Below are 9282 nucleotides of genomic sequence, written 5' to 3'. Positions count from 1 at the left end.
GGCGGTCGCGGAAAATGTCCGCTCGGTCCTCGCACGGGCCCGCACAGCGGCGGCACAATCGCCGTCTTCCGTGGCATTACTTCCGGGCGGCGCGCTGCAGCCTTTGCAGGGCCGCGTTAATGGTGTGCCTCGGCTTCCGCGAGCGTGCGCAGCGTCGATGCGTCTTCTCCGTCAGTACTGGCACCGAGGCGTCACTTCGGCAGTCTGCGGCCGCGTTAATGGAGATGCCTCGCGTGGCTCGCGGCCGTCGCCTACCTCTGCGCACGTAGTAATGGCGATGCCACGCGTGGCGCGGCCGTCGCCCTGCCTCCGCGCTATATATACAGGGGCACGAGCATCTCATCTCCTCCCCACAAACCCTAGCCGTAGCGCCGCTTCCTCTCAAGCAGATCCACCATGAGCAGCGCCAGACGCGGCCAGGCTGCCGCGCCTCCACCTCCCACTCCACCTCCTCCGGCGTCGAGCTCCTCCGAGGAGTTCGACTCTGAAGACAGCACGGGCGACCTCCTCGACCCGGTCAGGGACACCGCGACCCTGGCACTCGCGGCGCAGGAAGCAGAGGAGGAGTTGGCGGGCCACGCGGCGTTGGACGTCGAGCTGGAACAGCGCAGGCTGGCGGCTGCCGCTGCAGCCGAGGACTCCGACTCAGAGATATCTTGGTCATCCGATGACCCTCATGCGCCGACGCCGGAGGAGAGGGCGGCGGAGCAGCGGGCCCTCGTCAAGTCTTTCGAGACGCTCAAGGACGAGGCCGCCAACGCGAGGCTGGAGCAGTGCCTGCAAGAGGACGCGGCGGCGCACCGAGCCATAGCGGCCGCGCGGAAGGCGGCGGAGAAGCAGGCGACGGAGCGACGCAACGACGGTGCCGACCCATCAGGAAGCAAGTAGTCTAGGCCTATAGATCTACTTTGTATAGTTTTTATGCATTTTTATGTACTACTTTCAATGTTTGTACTATGTTGCAATTCAAAAAATAGACCGCCCCGGTGGGAGCACACCTAGACGCAAACGGACGAGCGGACAAAAGGGAGCGTCCGAAATACGTCGCGCCGCTGGAGATGCCGTGACAACATAAATCTCTACTCTTGGCACCACCACTGCCGTACTAGACCTATACGGGAATCCTATCCACTAGGACAACTACCACACTGGTATCACTCTCCATGTTTACCAGACTCTCGGTATAAACATCACCATTATAAATGTACTAGATTTTGATGTGCGCCTTGGCGCACGACCCCGTGAGATTCGTGTATAGGTGGGAAAGTGGTTATACTTTTATTAGAACTTACAAAATGTAGTGAATCAAAGGAAATTGCAAATACAGGTGATGGAGGGAATACTCAACGTGATCCCGTAAAATTTACGCTGATTTACATTTTATAAAACAATGATAGAAATAAGGTCAAAAAATGATAATAGCATGAAGAGAACAAAGTTTTAATGTTCTATAGATAGACCATAAGAGGTAATTATAATTCTAATAGGGTCTCCATAAATATATGCTAACTCACCCAAGCTTACTACCGAACAAATACATATCAGAAAATTTCATGTAAATTTTACGGTAGAACCAAAGGCAGGCAAACAAAACTCAGTTGACATACAGACGCAAAGGAAACATGAAAATATGACCAGCTACCAGCAAGTCAATCTAAAACATAACATATATCCATAAATAATATTTTAGGTACATAAGTTTTCTATGGGGAAATAAACCAGTTGCATTATGCACATCAGGCTAAAAGCAGTAGAGGTAGAACTTATATGCAAAGAAATACAACACGTAAAGTAGGCAACCGATGCATAGAGCAAAACAAATATAGCTCATCACAACACTCCTTCCAGAGAATTGATCATCTTCGGTGTACAGCTCATCACAAGTGCACTCCTTTCAGGAGAACTGATCATGTTCAGTGGAGTCAAAGTTCAAGCTGTAGGAAATGTACTTATGCACATAAGGTTATAAACAGTAGAGGTAGAGCTCTATTTAATGTTTCCTACAGCAAGTGACTGAAAAAATAAGACAGTTTAGCAGGTTTTGGGATACTTTCAGAGGCGATGTATGCAAGCCCAGAGACTTTTGGCCGAGATTCTGATGAAGAATGTGCACTGATGGATGGAATGTCAGTCACAGTTCATGCTGCCATCTCGCAGTAGTTTTGTATGTCAATCTAGGAAGTTGCAGCTCATATAACATGGCGTCGGGCATGACACTCTTGGTGGGATCTTGATACGAGCCATTTCCCTTGTACAAAGTAAATGAAATGAAATCATAAGTGATCAAAGTTCCAAATAACATAACTGAAAGCTCAAATGCCCTACTTAAGTTTCTGAGACTAAAAGAAAACGTACCAGAATCAATTTCCTAACACGCAGATTATTTAACAAAAGCAATATGTGACTGCAAATCCAGAAATGAGTAGTATTTTAATAGGAGGGGGTAACAATAGAGAGTTCAGGCATCATGAATATTATGAACAACCAGAATCAATTTCCCAACATGTGGATCAGATGTCCACCATTGTCACCGATCAAATGTCCACCATTGTCACTACCTAGAAGAATTGATAAAATATATGAAGCAATGCATGATAACGACCAAGACCTCTCATCTTGAGATGATTCCATCAAGGCAGTACCATGCGAAATCATATTAATTTCGAGAAGAGGGAATAAGTATGCACAATTTCACCATCTAGAATGCATTGAAAAATATGTAAATAAAATGCGCAAAAAGGACTGAGGCCTCACATCTTCGGATGATATCACGAAGGTAGTGGCATGCCAAGGCAGAAAGACAAAACTTGGGTCATGGTGCATATAAAAAAAGTGTCGTTCAAGATAACTGACCTCCATGTATGGTTTCCGGTGCTTCTCATAGATGAGCAAAGAGTGGCTTCAATTGCTGCATTGCATAGACACCCAAATAATGTGCCTTCTATCAATTTTTCAGGTGAGGGGAAAAGATGTTGCAGTTGAACACAACCAATTATCATTATGGAACTAAAACCATACTAAACAAAAGACATGATACCAAGCAATTTACCTTTTCTACTTTTTGCAGCAAAGGGACAAACCTATGAGTCACAAATCATCACTCAGCAGCCACTCAGTAATTCAGCAAGACCATGAGCAAAGCTCCATCAAGGCCATCAGCTAAACTGAGCCATAAACTCCAATTTTTATTATACCCGCATGTGTGGATAGTAAGAAAGTACATTATTAAGATCCTTATTCTGGTCTTTGAAATACGAAAACAATAAGCTTCAATCACAAATGAATATATTCTTCACGGACGTAAACTGCTAAATTATTGTGTACTACAACCAAGAAAAAAAGGCAGCCAGGTACAGTTCAATTCTAGTATCTATGTGTGACGGCTGAAAGCTATTTTCTGATATACCATCATAGCAAATCGATTTAAGATTTCAGCACCTAATGAACAACTGGAACTGGAACTATGCACACTCTTCTGGTATGTGTCCTAATAAATTCTAGGAATATCGTAATAGCCCAATTGATGCCTACAATAGTAACCTTCAGAGCATAATGATACATAAAACCGGAAATGAGAATCAACCAATCATACATTATAGTTGCACTCCACAAGAGCAATCACCAACATGATGCACTCAAGTACCAACATTAGTCTGACCAGCAAGAACAGGCTTCAGAATGGAACTATGCTATAACTTTCATGATCCTAGTAGCTACTTGCACATCCAAATATTCGACGTGGCAGAAACTTAAACGCTGCGAGACAATGTTAGCGCAAAAAAATACTTAATGGAGAACTACAAATAATTAGAATGATTTTACATACAAGCCTAAGAGAGACACTGCTTCTGTTTTGGTTTGGGAGGGAAGCTGTTTGCAGCCAATAACTAAGAAATTATGTAGAAATACTTATCTCAAGCTTTATTTCTTAAGCTTTATGGCGAATAAAACTGAACAATTGCGAACCAAAAATGATGCACAATGGGAAAGAAAACACCGACACTTACTCATCCAAATTGGTGGAAATGGGTGGTAGTGAAGAGTACCGGTGGAAGGAAGGACACCGACACAGCTAAATCATAAAAAATCAAAATTACCTCACCAAAAGCAGCCTCTCACCTTGGGATGATTTAAATCACAAACAACAATTACGGCGCAGCTCTGATGCCACATATAAGCTAAGGATCCAGAAAATGTGACTGAAAACACAACCATCAGTAATTAAGGAGACCTAAGTGATGAACTACTCGCAGGTACCAATTGCAAAAATACTCCATAAATGGATTATGCCATAAATCTCAGTATTTGTTTAGATAAAACCTGTTTGAAACTTCTACGTTGTGAGACACTGTTAACCAGCACCATGTAAAAAAGAGCTGTCTCGGGTTGTTGTAAAGTAGATTCTAAATCAGCTAATTTATCCTAAAATTGAGTACTTGATTTTACTCTGGTTATTATTAATTAGCTGCCAAATCTTTGTGGAAACAACCATCGATGGAGTATTTTGTGCTAGGTTCGTATCATTGAACTTCTGAAAAGACAGCTATTTTAATAGATGAATGAATGTATCTTACAGACTATAACTAAGTACTAAGTAGCACGACTTTTTTTTGAGTTTTTAAGTAGCACGACTTTCAGTAAAACTAAGATACACTATATTATTTTATCAAAGAGGGAGCAAGCTAGCTTTTTAAACATAGAAATGAAGATATTTGATATGGCAGAGTGTCTATTTTGCTAACCCTAGGAATGACAAAAAAAATCAATATAGAAAATGAGAATCCCAGGATATCAAATAGCTATTCCATACCCCAGGACGTCAACCAGTGACAACAAATACATCCAGCAAGAGAACTTATAACAGAAAATGGGAGAATCGGTAATACCTCAGCAAGACTTGATGTTTTAGTCTGTTTGTGGTGTGGTGTCTTGGATGGAGCCTGCAGGAACTTATTTTCCAACTTCTCTCGATCTCCTATGGACTATGATGTCTCGCACCATGCCATTCTTCCTCTTCGAGAATATCAAGAAGGCAGCCGAAGACAAGGCAAGGACAAACAGCCACAACCATGTTTACCACCAGATCCGCCGTCTGTGATCATAGGCCCACAAAAAAAACCAAACTCAAAATACCGGCACCCAGCAAGATAAAGAAGAATCAAAGCTTCAAGTCTCCTGGGATACTTCTTAAAATAGATATGATGTTTCAAAAATAAATTAGGAAACCAATTCCATAACATGTGATTAGTAACTGAATATGAGATTTCAACTGTAACTTGCATTTGATTCCCTATTTGCGTGTTAGCTTTCAGGAAATCTGGATTAGATTCAAATGCATTTTGTTTGTTTGATTGCACTGTAAATATTCTCTACAAACTTTCAAAAAATAAGATAGAAATTAGGGAACCATCTATCACAATCTGTGATTCAAGTATTATTGTGATCTCACAAAAAAAATGTAGATATGAATTAGAGCCACTTCATTTGGAAATTCTATAGCAACTTAAGGATTCCCACTCCACACACATATGAAGCTACTCTAAACAGAACATTTGTTGAAGAAATGAAAGACATACTAAGATAACATATTTAGCAGTTTCATAAATCATGGAAATTATGTTCAGAGCCTACCATCAGAAACATGGGACTGCCTTCACTCGCATCATCTCCTGCTTGCCCTGAGCTACAAATTTTCTGCATTAAGTAGGAAAGTAGGCAATTAACTATTTTACTATAATTTTTTTAATGTAAATGTCAAACATTGGACATGATGTACATGATACCTGCAACAAATTTCAGTGCAGAAAGAAGCTCTAAAATATAAACTGCGACACCGATCCCTCCCGTTGTGTCGATGGATACTCGGCGAGCGCACATGACGTCGAGCACTTCCGTGTCATACTTCGCTGTAGAAAAAAGATCAAACGTGAATCGAGAGATTGAAACCTGAAATAAGATAATTGAGCGTACACGAGCTTGTAAATTTGATTGCTATCACAGCTACACTAATTGAGAGAATGATATGGTAACTTGTTTCAAATCAAGTAAATATCTCTTTCAAGAAAAACAAATTAAAATTTGCACTCTACATCTCTTGGCTGCATGCATAATTAGACAATATGTGGGGAGCCTCCAGATTTTATCTGCCTATCATGAATTAGGAAGGAGGGCGCGTCTTTCATGAATTATATAAAAGCTCTAGGAATCCAAGATCATATTGCTTTAGAGGAAAGGAGCAATGGCAGGAACCAAGAAGCAACTTTGATATGTATGTACCTTTTTTGCAAGGATGAATATAAAATGACGCTCGGTCTGCTTCCCTTCAGTGTGCCTCCCTGTACTCAACCTAGGGAGGAGATAAAGCTCAATTAGCATAAGGTGGGCGTTCAGGTCAAACTTGAGAGACACATGGAAAGGGAAAAAGGGAAGTCCGGAAAGATGGAAAAACCACCTGACAAAAAGGAAAGTCCAGAAAATGTGCATTTAGAAACTCTATTAAGCATGGGGATGGATGCAGTTAGGCATGCAACCATCTAAGTTTACATTCCATCTCTCTAATGAAATAAATATTCCAAAGTGCCATCAAACATTGGCAAAAATAAACTCATCACAATCTTGTTATACCTGAAGCAGGCATTGAGCATTGCAAACCCAATGGCATGTAATCTGAAGCACCTATCCAATTACCAACAGAAATGTAATTGCATCGAAGATAATAACATTTTAAAAGAGGAAACCACAGAATTCATAAATAAAAGAAAGGTAACCAGAGTAACATAGCTTTTAAATTTCAGATTGGCCAAATAAAAAGCATTTTCTCCTGACAAATCAATCAGACTAAAGAGAGCTATATTCTTAATTAGTTCTGGTGAGATTGCATGAATTGTATTGGAAGTGCATATCTATATAACTATATAACCCATCGTTTATTCATCGGCGAAAAAAACTCATGACAATCTTGTTATACCTACGGCAAAATAAATAATAATTCTATTTGATCCATGGAGAGAATATATATTACAAAATAAAGAATAGAACTATGCACATAACTTCTATCTCACCATAATATTTCAGTGTAGACACACTTCACAATCACCAGAACACACTTCAATAATGGAACCTACACCTTATGGCAACCGTCCTGAATCCACCAGCCTCTCCGGCAAGTTACAACCGGGGAAACAGGCGACGCCGAGGAGGGTAGCACCTGCAGAAAGAATACATCTAACACATAAAACAAACAATAGAAAAGTATCACAGCAGTGAACAATGAGTACCTACAAAAACCAATCGAAGCAAAAGAAAACATGAGAAACCCGAATCAATCTAATGTAAGAGGCTCGTCCTATATTTCAAGAAATGGACAGAGCCGCACCTACAGCATGAACATGTCGAGGTCACACAACAAAAAGGGAAGAAAAATAAAAGGGGAAAGTTAAGAAACGTGACCGAATCATCACTAAGTATCCAAATGGATGGGAGCCTCACCATAACCGCATTTAATCTTGAAGAATCCATCATCTCTTCCTCTCGTCATTGCCAAGGAACACCACCACCGGCTGCAACTTCGTGTCAATAGTAATATTAGCTAGGATTTTCTTCAAGCACCTTGTAAGCCATAGATAGAAAAGGATCTGCACAGGGGGAGAGAGAACTTGCTGGTCTGGGAAGAAGAAAAGGCTGAGGAGGGCAGACTGCTAATCTGCTGGGCAGCCTCCTAGGGCCTCCTAGGTTGCGAGAAGAGATGGAGTAGGCCAGCAAGTTGAGCAGAACGCATCAGAGAACCAACTTGAATGACAGAATCATGGGGGTTGTTCATTCCATCAAACATATGACAAGCACAAAACAGAGATAGTAGAACATTCCCACTATCCATACATATTTCCACAAGAATCAGGTTCACACCTCTGATTTTTAACGGGGTAGGAATCACCAAACCTGGAGAAGGTTGCTATTGGGCTTCTTCCTGGTCGCCAGATCGGTCCTCCTAACCCTCTCGTTCTCCTGCAGAGATAGAGAGAGAGAGGGGTCAATCACAGAACGGGAATATGGCAGGAGTGGAAAATCTGAGCGCACCTCTTCTCGTCAGAAGTGTTCGCTTTTCCCCACTGCCACAAGCGCGTAGAGGAGAAGGTAGGGGAGGAGGAGGTGGAGCCTGGCCGGCCACCGGGCCCAGAACGGAGAGGCCCTCGGCTGCTCAGCGGCCGTCCCATCGTCGCCGGATGCCAACGTGGCCGTATGGCGCGAGGGCGCCTCGCTGTCCGACCGCCGTCCCCGCGCCGGCCGCCGGCTGACGAGGGAATACCTCGGCAATGCCTACGTATTGTAGACTAGGGTTTTGGGAGAGCGACGATGGAGATTCCGGGGTCGAGATTAGGCACACGACGTACCCAGCTTCGGGTCCCCTCGGTGGAGGATCCCTACGTGCTGCTAGCAATCCAGTATATGATCATAGATGTGTTTACAGGGTGCCGCCGTAGGCGGAGCTATGTTGTCTATATTCTGTCTATCTGTTGGCCTCTCTATTTCGGGTGCCCTGGCTAGCTTTATATATGCAACCAGCCTAGGGTTTTACAAGAGTCCTAGTCGACTACTTCTTTGGGTTGCCTTGTTGGGCCTTCTCCATATTGAGTCTTCTCCATATTGGGACGAGCCGGGTATACTAATAATGGGTACCCGAAGGGTATGCCCATGTCAGTAGCCCCCGAGTTTATAGGGAAGTCGAAGACTTGCGTAGAAACTCCAAGCATAATCATCTCCGATGTCGAAGAAATACAAGGCGAGGTCCATGTCGTAGATCATGTGTAGCGTAGATGATGTCGATGATTCTTGAAATTATCGGGTGCGCGGCAGCGCTCCCGATGGGAGTAGCCCCCGAGTCTATGGGCAAGTGCTTGCACTTGGGCATAAACTCAAGTTGTACTACTCGATGAAGAACTTAACTATATTTCCGGAGAACTTGATGAAATCCATGTGCTCCCGATGGGAGTAGGCTCCACTCGAGTCGTAGAATCGAGTTGAGTCTACAAACCTTGATTGTCATAGATGCTGTCGAAGTTAATTTTCTATCGGGTGCGCGACCAGCGCTCCCGATGGGAGTAGCCCCCGAGGCTACAGCCAAATGTTTGCACTTGGGTGTAGGCTCAACTTGCTTGTAATTGACTCCACAATTGTTCCTCTTTCTTATCGGGAGGGTGAACAATACTCTCGATAAGAGTAGCCCCCGAGCCTATGGGCAGGTGCTTGCACCTAGGCATAGGCTCAAGTTGTACTACTCGATAA

General features: G+C 43.1%; 1 long non-coding RNA gene across 13 annotated transcripts; it reads right to left on the bottom strand.

The window, feature by feature from the left end:
* Positions 1–1807: 1807 nt before the first annotated feature.
* Positions 1808–8286, bottom strand: LOC127294296 (uncharacterized). Of its 13 annotated transcripts, none has more exons than XR_011755730.1 (10): positions 8077–8286; positions 7489–8004; positions 7062–7207; positions 6277–6346; positions 5784–5906; positions 5632–5694; positions 2854–5092; positions 2486–2558; positions 2356–2404; positions 1808–2248 (listed from the first exon to the last, which is right to left on the bottom strand). It is a non-coding gene; the product is annotated as an uncharacterized lncRNA (long non-coding RNA). The 13 variants fall into 13 exon arrangements; XR_007846539.1 differs by having other exon boundaries at positions 2356–2558; positions 2854–2908; positions 3050–5092; XR_007846531.1 differs by lacking the exon at positions 2486–2558 and having other exon boundaries at positions 2854–2908; positions 3050–5092.
* Positions 8287–9282: the final 996 nt, after the last annotated feature.

This window comes from Lolium perenne, chromosome 1, assembly GCF_019359855.2.
Source record: "Lolium perenne isolate Kyuss_39 chromosome 1, Kyuss_2.0, whole genome shotgun sequence".
NCBI classification, from domain to species: Eukaryota; Viridiplantae; Streptophyta; class Magnoliopsida; order Poales; family Poaceae; genus Lolium; species Lolium perenne.
Note: the sequence above shows the minus strand (reverse complement) of the source record. Positions and strands in the feature narration are given on the sequence as shown.